Source organism: Rhinatrema bivittatum, chromosome 10 (assembly GCF_901001135.1).
Source record: "Rhinatrema bivittatum chromosome 10, aRhiBiv1.1, whole genome shotgun sequence".
In the NCBI taxonomy this organism is placed as follows: domain Eukaryota; kingdom Metazoa; phylum Chordata; class Amphibia; order Gymnophiona; family Rhinatrematidae; genus Rhinatrema; species Rhinatrema bivittatum.
In genome coordinates, this window is record NC_042624.1 from 79,335,447 (window position 1) to 79,352,374 (window position 16,928).

The 16,928-nt window shown below is 43.9% G+C and overlaps 1 protein-coding gene across 1 annotated transcript in view; it reads left to right on the plus strand.

Moving 5' to 3' along the window:
- LOC115100267 (probable ATP-dependent DNA helicase HFM1) overlaps positions 1 to 16,928 on the plus strand; it is a 109,961-nt gene that overhangs the window by 60,419 nt on the left and 32,614 nt on the right. The window lies entirely within an intron of this gene.

Genomic DNA, 16,928 nt, shown 5'->3' on the forward strand with positions numbered 1-16,928 from the left:
GTGAACCTAGAAGATGTGGTAGGCCTGATTGACAAACTGAAGAGTAGTAAATCACCTGGACCGGATGGTATACACCCCAGAGTTCTGAAGGAACTAAAAAATGAAATTTCAGACCTATTAGTAAAAATTTGTAACTTATCATTAAAATCATCCATTGTACCTGAAGACTGGAGGATAGCAAATGTAACCCCAATATTTAAAAAGGGCTCCCGGGTCGATCCGGGAAACTACAGACCGGTTAGCCTGACTTCAGTGCCAGGAAAAATAGTGGAAAGTGTTCTAAACATCAAAATCACAGAACATATAGAAAGACATGGTTTAATGGAACAAAGTCAGCATGGCTTTACCCAGGGCAAGTCTTGCCTCACAAATCTGCTTCACTTTTTTGAAGGAGTTAATAAACATGTGGATAAAGGTGAACCGGTAGATATAGTATACTTGGATTTTCAGAAGGCGTTTGACAAAGTTCCTCATGAGAGGCTTCTAGGAAAAGTAAAAAGTCATGGGATAGGTGGCGATGTCCTTTCGTGGATTGCAAACTGGCTAAAAGACAGGAAACAGAGAGTAGGATTAAATGGGCAATTTTCTCAGTGGAAGGGAGTGGACAGTGGAGTGCCTCAGGGATCTGTATTGGGACCCTTACTGTTCAATATATTTATAAATGATCTGGAAAGAAATACGAGTGAGATAATCAAATTTGCAGATGACACAAAATTGTTCAGAGTAGTTAAATCACAAGCAGATTGTGATAAATTGCAGGAAGACCTTGTGAGACTGGAAAATTGGGCATCCAAATGGCAGATGAAATTTAATGTGGATAAGTGCATAAGAACATAAGAAATTGCCATGCTGGGTCAGACTAAGGGTCCATCAAGCCCAGCATCCTGTTTCCAGCAGAGGCCAAACCAGGCCACAAGAACCTGGCAATTACCCAAACACTAAGAAGATCCCATGCCACTGATGCAATTAATAGCAGTGGCTATTCCCTAAGTAAATTTGATTAATAGCCGTTAATGGACTTCTCCAAGAACTTATCCAAACCTTTTTTGAACCCAGCTACACTAACTGCACTAACCACATCCTCTGGCAACAAATTCCAGAGCTTTATTGTGCATTGAGTGAAAGAGAATTTTCTCCAATTAGTCTTAAATGTGCTACTTGCTAACTTCATGGAATGCCCCCTAGTCCTTCTATTATTCGAAAGTGCAAATAACCGATTCACATCTACCCATGCAAGACCTCTCATGATCTTAAAGACCTCTATCATATCCCCCCTCAGCTGTCTCTTCTGCAAGGTGATGCATATAGGGAAAAATAACCCATGCTATAATTACATGATGTTGGGTTCCATATTAGGTGCTACAACCCAAGAAAGAGATCTAGGTGTCATAGTGGATAACACATTGAAATCGTCGGTTCAGTGTGCTGCGGCAGTCAAAAAAGCAAACAGAATGTTGGGAATTATTAGAAAAGGAATGATGAATAAAACGGAAAATGTCATAATGCCTCTGTATCGCTCCATGGTGAGACTGCACCTTGAATACTGTGTACAATTCTGGTCGCCGCATCTCAAAAAAGATATAATTGCGATGGAGAAGGTACAGAGAAGGGCTACCAAAATGATAAGGGGAATGGAACAACTCCCCTATGAGGAAAGACTAAAGAGGTTAGGACTTTTCAGCTTGGAGAAGAGACGACTGAGGGGGGATATGATAGAGGTGTTTAAAATCATGAGAGGTCTAGAACGGGTAGTTGTGAATCGGTTATTTACTCTTTCGGATAGTAGAAAGACTAGGGGACACTCCATGAAGTTAGCATGGGGCACATTTAAAACTAATCGGAGAAAGTTCTTTTTTACTCAACGCACAATTAAACTCTGGAATTTGTTGCCAGAGAATGTGGTTCGTGCAGTTAGTATAGCTGTGTTTAAAAAAGGATTGGATAAGTTCTTGGAGGAGAAGTCCATTACCTGCTATTAAGTTCACTTAGAGAATAGCCACTGCCATTAGCAATGGTTACATGGAATAGACTTAGTTTTTGGGTACTTGCCAGGTTCTTATGGCCTGGATTGGCCACTGTTGGAAACAGGATGCTGGGCTTGATGGACCCTTGGTCTGACCCAGTATGGCATTTTCTTATGTTCTTATGTTCTTAAGATGGCGCCAATGGCCATGTGACAGGGGCTGACCAATGGCACCGGTAGCCCCTGTGACAAAGGCTATCGGCGCCATGATGAAACCGGCACCGAGGGTGTGAGTGCAGGGGATGGCTCCCGGACCCCCCGCTGGACCACCAGGGAGATTTGGTAAGTCTTGGGAGGGTTCAGGAGGGTGGGGGGTTTGTTTAAATTTTTATTTAGGTGGCCGTATAATTCGGCGAAGATTCGTGTATTCGTGGGGAATCACGATACGTTTCGTTTCCCCACGAATACTACGAATAGTGCAATATACGTTGCGGATCGCCAATACGGCGAAAACGAATGCACACCCCTACCAAGAGCCAAAAGGTATCATAGGAGATAGACCAACTTATGGAATAGGCGGAAACGTATCTTCAGATGATTTCGGCATCGCACATTGCAGGAAAAGGCAATGTAAGAGCAGACTTTCTCAGCAGGGAGAGTCTGGACCCAGGAAAATGGGTATTGTCGGACAAGGCATTCCAGCTGTTAGTGGAACACTGGGGCCTTCCGTTTATAGGCCTACTGGCAACTTCTTGCAGTGCAAAGGTTCCTCGATTCTTCAGTTGCAGGAGAGATCCGAGGTCCTTGGGTATCGATGCTCTCGTGCGGATCTGGCAGGAAGACAAACTGCTGAATGCCTTTCCCCTGTGGCCCATGTTGGGCAGAATACTGCAAAGGATTGAAGGCCACAGGGAGATGGTGTTCCTGATGGTACTGGATTGGCCCAGAAGACCATGGTATGCAGATCTGCAAAGATTCCTGGTATAAACCCCCCTTCATTTTCTGCTGGACAGGAATCTATTGCAGCAGGTTTCTGTCCTTCATGAAGATCCGACTCTGTTTTGTCTTACGGTATGGCCTTTGAGAGGGCTCACTTGTTGAAGCATGGATATTCTTCTGCGGTGATTGCCACTTTGATATGAGCTTGAAAGTTCTCCACTTCCTTAAACTATGTGCGGGTTTGGCAAGTGTTTGAGACCTGGTATGAGGATCGAGGAGTGCTTCAATTAAGATCCCGCTCACTTTGGAATTTTTGCAGGACAGGTTAAATAAAAGGTTGGCCATTAATTCCTTGAAGGTACAGGTATCTGCTTTTGCCTGATTCAGGGGCCAGGTGAATGGTGAATCCTTATCGACTCATTCTGATGTGGCCCATTTCTGAAGGGGAGTGAAATATCTTCATCCTCCCTTGAGGTTACTGGTTCCTTTGTGGAGGCTTAACCTGGTGTCTGATATTTTGGCGGACCCTACGTTTTGTCCGCTGTGTAGTCTTTTCTAATGGTTACTGACCTTGAAAACAGTGTTTCTGGTGGCGATTTGTTCTGTGCATTGAATTTCCGAGCTGCAGCCCTTGTCTTGCCAGGAGCCATTCCTTCGGGCGACTCCAGGTGCGATACAGCTGCATACTGTTCCTTCATTCTTGCCTAAAGTGGTCTTGGATTTTCACTTGAATCAGTTCATTTCTTTGCCATCCTTGAATAAGGAAAGAGATGCAAAAGAATATCGCCTATTGCATCCCTTGGTTGTCAAGAGATATGTCATGAGGTATCTGGAGGTTTCTAATCCTTTCCGAAAGATGAATCGCCTGTTTGTCCTTCATGGTGGAGGAAAATAGGGTAAACCAACTTTGCAGGCTACAATAGCTCACCAGATTAAGGAGGTGGTTACAGCTGTATCTGTGGATGCTGAAAAGTTGTTGCCTACTCAGGTTAGGGCTTATTTCACTAGTGCTCAGTCAGTGTCATGGGCGGAAGTTAGATTATCTCCCATCGACATTTGCAGAGCTGCGACGTGGTCCTCCTTACACACCTTTCCCAGGTATTATTGTCTGGATGAGCAGGCCTGGGAGGACACAGCCTTTTCATGTGATGTGAGACTGGACTGCGGGCAGCTTCCCACCTTATTAGGGAGTAGCTTAGGTACATCTTAATTGGTCCTGAATCCATCTAGCCACATGCAGGAAAATGAGAAATTACTACTTACCTGATAATTTCCTTTTCCTTAAGGTGGATAGATGGATTCAGCTTCCCGCCCTGGCTGTCGAATGATTGTGTGATGGTCCTCCTGTGTGGCTACGTGTTACAGGGGATTACTGGTAAGTGTTCATCCGGTCCCTAGACTAGTATGCATGCATTCTTGCCTGAGTTCAGTGTTTCTTGTTGGTTGAGTACAGAAATGGTTGTCTGTTTTTAATCAAGTTTTTGCTAGTCTACAGTTGCTTTTGAAGAGAAGACTGGCAGGCTCATGTCAATACAGGACTATGTATACTGTGACATCAGTTTGCTCCGTCTCCATCTGCTGGTAGAGATGCATAACCCACTGGTCTTGAATCCATTTATCCACCTTAAGGAAAAGGAAATTATCAAGTAAATAGTAATTTCTCAGTTCCTTTTTTTTTAACAGTAGTTTCTAATGTGAAACCCAGCATTGTATATATGAAGTTAGGATTATTTTCCCCTTTCTGGCTCATTTTGTACATGTCTATATAAAATGTTATTTTCAATTTAGATGCGTAGTTCCCCAGTCTCACAAGATTTTCCTATAATTTCTCACAGGCTGCTTGTGTTTTAACTACTTTGAATAATTTTGCATTTGCAAATTTGATCACTTTTCTTTCTCGAATTATTAATAAATATGTTAAACAGTACCGGAACACAGGTCCCAGTACAGTTCCCTGGGGTAGTCCATGATTCACCTCTCTCCTTTGCCATTGAAAAAAATGACCATTCCTTTACTTTTTGCTACACTAGTCCAGAATGATTGAGTTTAGTCTGTCATCCATAGATTTGCCTATGAGGCTGCATCAATTTTACTACAGCAACAAGGGCTCACTCTCACACCACTCATCACACTAGCAGTTGCGCTGCCCATATACATGAATGACTTCTTCCACAGTGGGTAGTGAATTAAGAAAAATATTAATCATGTTCCTCAGTCTGATGGTGTAAGTTTGCACGATATAGCAAATTAACAATGTTTGACAGAGCAAGGCGCCAAACCACTTATATCATTGCCAAATTGTATCCTGAGTTCTGATCTGTTCATTGCCACCATTAGCATGCCATTGAGCATATCGCCTTTGGGAAATCAGTGCTCTGTTCAAAAACCTAAAGTCTAGGATTAAATAATAAGGGGCGGATTTTAAAAGCCCGGCTTGCGCGCCGGCGCGCCTATTTTCCATAGGCCGCCGGCGCGTAGGTCCCGGGGTTTTTGGAAGGGGGCGAGTCAGGGGCGGGGCTGAACGGCGCGGTGTTTTGGGGCGGGGCGCGGCATTTCGGGGGCGGGACCGGGGGCGTGGCGCCGGCCCGGGGCGTTCCGGGGGCATGGCCGCGCCCTCTGGAACTGTCCCCGGGTTGGGTCTCGGCGCGCCAGCAGCCCGCTGGCGCGCGTGGATTTACGTCTCCCTCCGGGAGGCGTAAATCCGTGGATAAAGGTAAGGGGAGGGTTTAGATAGGGCCGGCGGGGTGGGTTAGGTAGGGGAAGGGAGGGGAAGGTGAGGGGAGGGCGAAAGAAAGTTCCCTCCGAGGCCGCTCCGATTTCGGAGCGGCCTCGGAGGGAACGGAGACAGGCTGTGCGGCTCGGCGTGCGCCGGCTGCCCAAAATTGGCAGCCTTGCGTGCGCCGATCCAGGATTTTAGAAGATACGCGCGGCTACGCGTAGAACCACCAGAGGTGGCAGTAGTGAGTTGATGTGCCCGGCAGGGCTGAAGTCCCTCAGATACTGGAATTGCGATCTCTGGGTTGCAGAGCTGTAGAGAGAGACTATAGGTAGTGAGTAGACAGGGTATGCTGGATACATAACCAGTAGTAGATGATACACTCACAGTTGTAGATATCTGTAATGGCTTCTATGCAACAGAGAGTCTTCAGTATATTCAGGAACAGGAGCCGTAGGCGAGTACTAGTTCCTAGATGCAGTCTGGAATAAAAACTCACAATATCTGTGTATGAGATGGCTTCTGGAATAGAAGAAAGTCTTTGAAGGGTTTTAGGAATATGGGCCCTCGTGGAGCGAGTACCGGTTCCTATCTGCAATAATAACTCACGATCTCCATACCTGCGATAACGTCTTAGACAGAAGGGAGTCTTCAGAGATTAGGAACATAGGCCCTCGTGGAGCGAGTACCGGTTCCTATCTGTAATAGAATTCAGTGTTCCCGTCTGCGATCGCTTCCAGGCAGTAAGGAGTCTTCTGAGCATTCAGGGACGTAGGCCCTCGAAGAGCGACTACCGGATCACGTCTTAGCAATCTGAAATCAAGAAGAGAGAGCGGGGCCCCCAAGGAGCGGTTACCCCTAGGTAAGTTTGTGGAGGCAGAGGAGCAGAGAATGAAGCGGGTCTAGATGATACCCGCAATCAATCCCCTTGCTAACTCGATTCGTAGTTGCAAGCAAAGACCTTTTAAGTTGGAAGCGGATGACGTCAGTACGGGGGGACGCCCCCGAGGTTTGCGCCCTTGCCGGTACAAACTCTGGAGCGCGCGCCCTTACGTCATCAGGAACATGGCGGATCCGCAACGTCAGGCCAGCCCAGGGATTCCGGGGAGAAATGGCGCGGAGAAGCCGCGGCAGCATCTGTCCGTCAGACCTGAAGGGAGTCGCCACTAAGGTAGAGAGGGTGGAGTGAGCGCGAGAACAGCCATGAACACAACAGCCAGACCTCTCGCCCGCAGCACGTTTCACATCTAGGAAGCCTGCTCTTTGCTTCTGCACTGTTTGAGAGAAATCTTGAAATAAGAGCTCACCAGTCTATAGTTTCCTGGATCACCCCTGGATCCCTTTTTAAATGTAGGGGGTTATATTGGCCATCTTCCAATCTTCAGGTACATTGGATAATTTTAATGATAGGTTACAATTTTTACTAATAGTTTTGAAATTTCATTTTTTAGTTCTTTCAGAACCCTGGGCTGTATATCATCCAGTTCAAGTGATTTACTACTCTTCAGTTTGTCAATCAGGCCTACCACATCTTCCAGGTTCATCGTGATTTGGTTCAGTTGATCTGAATCATCATCCATGAAAATCTTCTCCGGAACAGGTATCTCTCCAACATCCTCTTCAGTAAACACTGAAGCAAAGAAATCATTTAATCTTTCCGCGATGGCCTTATTTTCTCTAAGCAGGGGCGGATTGGCCTATCGGGGCTTTGGGCATGCCCCGGTTGGCCGGTCACCCCAATCACATGATAGTTGTAGGTCGCAGCAACCAACGCAGCGACCAACAGCAGCCATCTGCTTAAGTGCTGCTTTTGAATTTTCCCCGCAGCACCAGCCCCAGTTTCATGGGCCTATTTGCCGCACTTCTCCCGTGCTCCATCATCACCGAGGCCCCGCCGCCTCCATTCTCGCCTGCCCTGCTTGCATTTTTGCCGGCGGGAGGCAGCCAGCACACTTCTTGCCGCTGCCTCACCGCGGGCTGAATGCTTGCCTCCCAGCTCCACAGCTTTCCTCTGCAGCAGGCTCCTTTCATTCTCAAGCCGCAGCAGTGTTAGTGGAGGCTGGCCTTTTCTTCTCCCCGCCCCTGACCCGGAACAGGAAGTGATGTGCAGTGGGGTGCGCAGGAAGAAGAAAGAGCCATGCCACACCAAAATGTAGCGTGGAGCAGCATCGGCCCCGGGCAATAGCGTGCGCCCAAAGCAAAATCAGAAGCAGCCAGAAATTGGAACAAGAGACAGCAGAATTAGCCTCCCGTGGCTGATAGGAATCTTCTTTCTTGGCCTGCAGGGGCTAGAGAAGGAGGCTGCTGCAGCTACCATTTGTGCTCAGGGGGGCAGGAAATGAGAGCCAGCCAGCCTGTCTGTAAATGAGAGAATGTATATGTGATTCAGAGTGTGCATGTGTAACTGTGATTGAGAGCCTGTGTAGAAGTGAGAGCATTTGATTGAGATCATCTATGTAAAGTGTGTGAGAAAGATCATGTGTGTGATTGAGAGAAACTGGTCAGAGAGGTGATGTGTGTGTGGATGTGTGTGTGTGTGTATATAGGAGAGACAATGGAAGTGACTGGTCAGGGAGATGACTGGAGTGTGTGTGTGTGAGAGAGAAAGTGATTATGGGAATGAGAAGCCTGTGTATGTGGAGAGAGCTAGCATAGGCGTGAGAAACAAGGGTGTTTGTGAGGCACAGTATTGGAGTGAGAAGCCTGTATATGTAAGATAGAACATGGGAGTGGGAAGCCTGTGTGTGTGTATACATGAGAGAGAGAGACTGTTTGGGAAGGTGACTGTGTTGTAAGAGAGAGACTAGTCAGGAGATGATTGGTGTGTGAGAGACAGAAAGTGGTATGTGAGTGTGACTGGTATGTGTGTGTGAGAGAGAAAGAAAGTAATTATGGGAATGAGAAGCCTGTGCATGTGGTGAGAGCTAGCATCGGAGTAAGAAACCTGGGTGTGTGTGAGACACAGCATAAGAGTGAGAAGCCTGTATATGGAAGTGGGAAGCCTATGTGTGTGTGTGTGTATAAGAGAGAGAGACTGATCGGAAAGGTGACTGGTGTGTATGTAAGAGAGAGACTGGCCGGGAGATGATTGGTGTGTGAAAGACAGAAACTGGTCATGGGGGTGTAACTGGTATGTGTGTGTGTGAGAGACAGAGAGACTGTTCATGGGCCCTAAGGAAGAGGACCATGAGTACAGAGCTTCAGCCACTACTGCTTCTGGTGTGTGCTACTGGCCTGCATGGAAGAGGAGTAGGAGAGCTGCTAGAGGGGGTTAGTAAAGGTGAGTTTTTAAGTTTATTTTTCTTGATTGACTGCCATTTTAATTACTGAATATTATGTGATGTGTCTGCTGTTTTGAAATATTTTATTGGTGTTTGGAGAATTTTAAATAATTTTTATGAGTTTTTAATTGTTGGATATTATTCTGTTCATAGTTGTTGTGAAACATTTATTCTGCTTATTAATATAGTTATACAGTTATTTTTGCGTTGGGATCTATAGCTGCTTGGCTAGTTCTGTTTTCCTAATAGGAGGTGTATTGGTGTTTAGGGCCTGATTTAATATTTATAGTGTTGCCTTTTCATAGGTAGGGTTGTTACTGTTTGAATGTGTTCCATAATACAAGTGTAACTGTGTGTGGATTAGTTTATGTGCATTACTGCAGATCCTGGTAGTATGTTAGGTCGGTTCTGTGTATGTGACCAAAGTGAGATATTTTACTGTATCAGTCTTATTTGTTGTATTTTCTCAAGAGGACATGGATTAGTGATAAACTGCTGTCTTTTCATAAGTAGAGCTATTGAGCCTGGTAGTTACTTTGTGTTGCTATTACTGAGATGACACTAGAACCAGAATATATTTTTTGTAAGGTGAGTTGTACGGGGAATGTCATAATTCTGCTTTACATCCATAATTGTGGGTCAGGAGGGTTCCTGTGGATGCAAACTGTACTTTTATATTTAGCCCTATGATGGTCATGTGTTCAGTGTGTCACGCATATGAGAACCATCTGTCAGGTGTGACCCGACAGAAAAAAGGTTGAGAACCACTGCTCTAAAGCCCACTCAGACTCTCCTCTCTTGGGCCCTGCCTGGATTTTCCCTGAATACCAATGTAAATAAAAATGTTTTTTTACTTATTCACAGACAGAGGGGGAGAAAAGCAAACATAAGTGAGCATGACTGAATGTATGAGGCAGTGAGGGTATGTATGTCAGCATGTGTGAGCGTTAAGAGTGCAAGTGTGTCAGTAAGCATGTGTGCAAGGGAGAGAATGACAGCATGTGTGAGTGTGCATAGGTCTGAGCATGTGTATGAGCATGATTGGACGGATGAGTCAGAGTTTGTGTGCCACTGAACATGTGTGAGTGAGACAGGGCGAGTGTATCAGTGAGCATGTGTGTGAGGGAGAGTGAATGAGTCAGCATGTAGTGAAAGCATGCATAAGGCCGTGAGTGAGAGCAAGTGTGTCAGTAAGCATCTGTGTCAGAGTAAGCAAGCACATCAGTGAGAGAAGGAGACTGTGTGTATGAATGAGTGAGCATATGATGGTGATGTGTGCTAGAGAACAACTAATTCATGACCATCTCAAGGTGACTGGAATTAAAAGTTCCCAGGTATGGAGAACCAAGGATTTTTTTCTATCCTTATTAGTTTTAATTATTGAATATTATTTGATGTCTGCTGTTTTTGAAATATTTTATTGGTGTTAGGGAAATTTTCAAAAATTTGTATATGAGTTAAATTACTGGAGGTTCTATTTATCAGCAGTTTTGAAATATATATTTTTAGTATGATTTTCATGTTTTATAGTTCTTGATTTTATTGTTTGATGTTTTATGAGGAATGATGGCATTTTCTGTTTTTCCATTGCTGCATTACATACAGTCTAACTTGTTGTGATTTCCAGTTCAGTTTGTCTGTGCATTTCTGTGTATATTTTATGGTCCCTTTATTCTGTATTTGGTGACTCACCAAATTGTATGTGTAATTGGGTACCCATGGGCCAGTATGGAGAAAAATCCCCCGGGTCACTATTTTCCCACAATCCGCCCCTGTCTCTAAGTATCCCTTTAACCCCTTGATCATCCAAAGGTCCACCCAACTCCCTTGCAGGCTTTCTGCTTTGGATATATTTTAAAAAGTTTTTATTGTGAGTTTTTGCCTCTATGGCCAACTTCTTTTCAAATTTTCTCTTAGCCTGACTTATCAATGTCTTACATTTAACTTGCCAATGCTTATGCTTTATCCTATTTTCTTCTGAAGGATCCTTCTTCCAATTGTTGAATGAAGATCTTTTGGCTAAAATAGCCTATTTCACGTCACCTTTTAACCATGCCGGTAATCATTTTGCTTTCCTTCCACCTTTCTTAAATCATGTGATACATCTGGACTGTGCTTCCAGGATGGTATTTTTTAACAATGTCTATGCACACTTTTTACCTTTGTAGCTGTACCTTTCTGTTTTATACTATTTTTTTCATTTTATCAAAGTTTCCCTTTTGAAAGTTTAGTGCTAGAGCTGTGGATTTACTTACTGTCCCCCTTCCAGTCATTAATTCAAATTTGATCATATTAAGAACACTATTGCCAAGCAGCCCAACCCCTGTTACCTCTCTCACCAAATCTTTTCCTCCACTGAGAATTAGATCTAAAATCATTCCCTCTCTGTTTCTTCATGATCTCTTTATTATAAGCCCATGTTTCACTTCCATATTATACCACAGAGAAGATATGGAAGTGAAACAAGCACTTTCAGTATAGTACACATGCACTATAATTTAATGTGCAAAATGATGCACATAGGGAAAAATATTCCAATCTGTAGTTACACAATATTTAGATTCATATTAGGACAAAGGGATATAGTTGTCATCTTGGTCAATACATTGAAATCCTCGGCTCAGTGTACTGCAGGTGGTCAAAAAAGCAAACAGGAATTATTAGGCAAGAAATGGAGAATATCATAATACTTTTGTATAGCTACATGGTGCATCCACATCTAGAGTACTATATGCAATTCTGGTAGTCACATCTCAAAAAATATATAGTAGGACTAGAAAAGGTACAGAGTTGTGCAACCAAAATGATAAAAGGTGATGGAAATGTCTCCCGTGTGAGGAAAGGTTAAAGAGGTTAAGGCTCTTAAGTTTAGAGAAGAGATGGCAGAGAGGAGATATGATAAAGGTCTATTTATGATGACTGTTTATATATTTTCGTATTTCTTTTTTTGTATTTGAGTAATTTTTGTGTTTTATTTTATGATTAATTTTATTATTGAACTTCGCTTTGGGCATTTGTTTGATATAAACAAAATTGTGAGTGGCGTGGAATAGGTAAATACAAATTGATTATTTAGTCTTTCATAAACGTTGGCAAGTTAAATGTAAGACATTGATAAGACAGGCTAAGAGAGAATTTGAAAAGAAGTTGGCCGTAGAGGCAAAAACTCACAGTAAAAACTTTTTTAAATATATCCAAAGCAGAAAGCCTGTGAGGGAGTCATTTGCATCGTTAGATGATCGAGTGGTTAAAGGGGCACTTAGAGAAGATAAGGCCATCGCGGAAAGATTGAATGATTTCTTTTCTTCGGTGTTTACTGAAGAAGATGTTGGGGACGTACCCGTACTGGAGAAGGTTTTCATGGGTAATGATTCAGATGGACTGAACCAAATCACGGTGAACTTAGAAGATGTGGTAGACCTGATTGATAAATATAAGAGTAGTAAATCACCTGGACCGGATGGTATACACCCCAGAGTTCTGAAGGAACTAAAAAATGAAATTTCAGACCTATTAGTAAAAATTTGTAACCTGTGATTAAAATCATCCATTGTACCTGAAGACTGGAGGATAGCTAATGAAACCCCCATATTTAAAAAGGGCTCCAGGGGCGATCCGGGAAACTACAGACCGGTTAGCCTGACTTCAGTGCCAGGAAAAATAGTGGAAAGTATTCTAAACATCAAAATCACAGAACATATAGAAAGACATGGTTTAATGGAACAAAGTCAGCATGGCTTTACCCAAGGCAAGTCTTGCCTCACAAAGCACAGGGACGGGCGGGCGTGACGCACGCTGTGACGTCACGCACACCCGTCCCTGTGCTTTCATTGGCTTGAGCGCCCGTCAATTTGGGCGCTCAAGCCCATGAAAGTACGCTTCACTTCGCTTCCAAGGCCGTAACTCAGCAGTCTTTTTTTTTGGGGGGGGCGGGGTTAGCCAGAAGTTGAGCTGGCTCCCAGGAGAACCGGGACTTGCGTGGGGAGGAACGCTGCAAGCCACTTTTGAGCTGGCTCCCAGGAGAACCGGGACCTGCGCAGGGGGGAACGCTGCAAGCCACTTTCGCCGCCGGCTGCCCCCTCCGGAGGGCGGCAGAGAAGGGAAGGAGCTGAAAGCAACAAAAAGTAAGAAAGCAACAAAAAGTAATGTCGAGTTGCTTCGGGAGGAGGGGAGGAGGGGATTTTAGGTTTTTAGAGGTTTCCTTTTGGGGGAAAGTTTGCCGCCTACCCTTACCCCTGCCTCTAACGCAGGGGTAAGGGTAGGCAGTAAGTTAGCAGGTTAAACGTGCGGCAAAACGGCAGGGTAAAATAGCGGTAGTCGGGGCGCACGTTACTGTATGGGAGGGAATAGCTAATTCGATAGTTTACATGTAATATACATGCCGTGTGCGGAAGGGGTTACTCGGTGATTTAAAGAGGCGGTAAGAGTAGGTTAAAGGGGATAGTGTATCGCAGGAAGGGCTAACGCGGCTGGAAAGTGAGTAGAAAGCGTGTTAGAGCGGGGTAACAGCGGCCCCACTTTACTGTATTGACCTGCTTGTGAGGCTGGAAAATTGGGCATCAAAATGGCAGATGAAATTTAATGTGGACAAGTGCAAGGTGATGCATATTGGGAAAAATAACCCATGCTATAGTTACACAATGTTAGGTTCCATATTAGGTGCAACAACCCAAGAAAGAGATCTAGGCATCATAGTGGATAACACTTGAAATCGTTGGTTCAGTGTGCTGCGGCAGTCAAAAAACAGAATATTGGGAATTATTAGAAAGGGAATGGTGAATAAAACGGAAAATGTCATAATGCTTCTGTATCGCTCCATGGTGAGACCGCACCTTGAATACTGTATACAATTCTGGTCGCCGCATCTCAAAAAAGATATAATTGCGATGGAGAAGGTTCAGAGAAGGGCGACCAAAATGATAAAGGGAATGGAACAGCTCCCCTATGTGGAAAGACTAAAGAGGTTAGGACTTTTCAGCTTGGAGAAGAGACGGCTGAGGGAGGATATGATAGAGGTGTTTAAAATCATGAGAGGTCTAGAACGGGTAGATGTGAATCAGTTTTTTACTCTTTCGGATAATATAAAGACTAGGGGGGCACTCCATGAAGTTAGCATGTGGCACATTTAAAACTAATCGGAGAAAGTTCTTTTTCACTCAGTGCACAATTAAACTCTGGAATTTGTCGCCAGAAGATGTGGTTAGTGCAGTTAGTATTAGGGGTGTGATCGATCGTCTTAACGATCGATTTTGGCTGGGGGGGGAGGGAAATCTGATCGTCGTGTTTTTATTTTTTTAAAAATCGTAAATCGGGGGAGGGCAGGAAAACCGGCACACCAAAAAAACCCTAAAATCCACCCCGAACCTTTAAAACAAATCCCTCACCCTCCCGAACCCCCCCAAATGTTTTAAATTACCTGGGGTCCAGTGGGGGGGTCCCAGCGCGACGGACACTATGTCATACTTATCCCATGTCATACGGTCGCCCGTATGACATAGTGAGGGCAAAGGTAGCGCCGGCGCCATTTTGAAGATTGGCAATACGGCCCGCGTGCAGGAGGTCGCTCCCGGACCCCCGCTGGACTTTTGGCAAGTCTTGTGGGGGTCAGGAGGCCCCCCCCCAAGCTGGCCAAAAGTCCCTGGGGGTCCAGCGGGGGTCCGGGGGCGATCTCCTGCACGCGTGACATCGGGAGCCAGGAACCAAAATGGCGCCGGCGCTACCTTTGCCCTGTCACATGATAAGGGCAAAGGGCCACCGGCGCCATTTCTCAACGCAGCCGTGGCCAGAGAGCTGGAGATCGCGTCGGGACCCCCCCACTGGACCCCAGGTAATTTAAAACATTTGGGGGGGGTTCGGGAGGGTGGGGGATTTGTTTTAAAGGTTCGGGGTGGGTTTTAGGGTTTTTTTGGTGTGCCGGTTTTCCCGCGCCCTATTTAACGATACAATACAAATGCCCCTGACGATAAATCGGGGGCATTTGTATTGTATCGTGCACTCTAACGATTTTGGACGATTTTATAATTATCTGACGATAATTTTAATCGTTCAAAAACGATTCACATCCCTAGTTAGTATAGCTGTGTTTTAAAAAGCATTGGATAAGTTCTTGGAGGAGAAGCCCATTACATGCTATTAATTAAGCTGACTTAGATAATAACCACCGCTATTACTAGTAACGGTAACATGGAATAGACTTAGTTTTTGGGTACTTGCCAGGTTCATATGGCCTGGATTGGCCACTGTTGGAAACAGGATGCTGGGCTTGATGGACCCTTGGTCTGACCCAGTATGGCATGTTCTTATGTTAACAAGAAAAAGACTAAGGGACACTACATGAAGTTACCAGGTAGCACATTTAAAACAAATTAGAATATTTTTTCACTTAACGTACAATCAAGCTCTGGAATTCATTACCAGAGAATGTGATAAAGGAGGCTAATGTAGCTGGATTAAAAAAAAAAATTTTGGACAAGTTCCTGGAGAAGTCCATATACTGATATTAGCCAGGTAGAATTGAGGTAAGCCACACTATTTATCCCAGGGCATGGAATCTGTCTACTATTTGGGATCCAGCCAAGTATATGTGACCTGGATTTGTTACTGTTGGAAACAGGATACTGGGCTTGATGGACCTATGAACTGCCCCAGTATGAAGGTTCATATGTACAGTATAAGGTAGTATAAAAATTAAAGAAATATCTTGCTGTTTACAATTCTCTAAACTTTAGGTTCTATGTACTTGTACAATCCTCTCTTATTGGGTAATATAGCCTTCTTTCCCAAAGCCAATATTGAAAAATCTCTCAACAACTCCTTGAAACTCTGTTTTTTTCCTTCTACATAATCACAAATACATTTATCCTACTTGTGTCTTCCTGGCAGTTCTCAAACTGCAGCTCCTCCAAACACACTAGTCCCAACTCCAAGCTTCTTTCCCTTTCCGTTTAGAAGGTTTGCCCTTTTATCCTCACTTCCCTTTGAGGGAGTGAGGCCTCTCTCTGCTTGTAGAGCAGGTTTTCTACAGACAGCATTATCAAGCAGGTGATTAGTTGTCTTCTGCTGTTACAAAAGGTTCCTAGTAACTCAGAGCTACTAAATATATTTTACATTTAAGAGGCTATGCCATAAAGAGGGCAATTTTCAAAGAGATTTCTGCAGGTATAAGTAAGTGTATAGTTCCAGAAGTATGTTACATTTATTAGCAGAAAAAGAGGTGCAAGCAGCATACCTAAAATGTAAATCAATGAAGAAGATTAGGTGTAGCAGATAAATATTGTAATCCACCAAGGTAGTAGGTACATATAATGCATTTCTTTCAAATCTGCATCAAGTCTTCAGCTTGACCCATCTAAATTCTTTAAAGCTGAATTTGTTTGATGTACTGCTACCTATTGCCCCCTTGACAGCTTCACTATGAAACACAGCTTGTGTCGGTGTTTCAGCCCCTTCACAGCTTGTGTCGGTGTTTCAGCCCCTTCACTTTAACTGGCAACTATTGTACATCTTTCTCTTGTTTTGAACGATGAAGACTTTATGCAGCCTTGAAATAAATGTATGTACCTTCTACCCTTGAAGTGCAATAATATCTGCTACACCTCCTTGTGTTACATTTATTCATATTGAAGTAGAATATTTCCTGGGGTAAAGTTAAGTTGGGGAAGAAAAGTACGCACATTGTTTTGGTCAGAAAAAAATATCTGTAGAAAAAACACTTTTAAATGTCTACTGGTAAGCAATTTTGAAAGTGATGATATGTCCAAGGGCAAAAAGTATGTGTGGACTTTACAGCAAGTTGGGCAATTAGAAAATTGCCTCTATAATATATAAACACATAAAATGATATTGAACATGATATGGCAATTCTTTAGAACTTATTATTTGATTTTTTTCAGCTTATTTAAAACACATGGGCATGTATTTGAACATGCAAGTTATCATGCCAATTCATCTGGTGCAGTGGAGGTAGATACATTTAACATCAGCAGCTTACAGAATAAGGTTGGAAAATTATGGAGAAACAGTCCTGGTA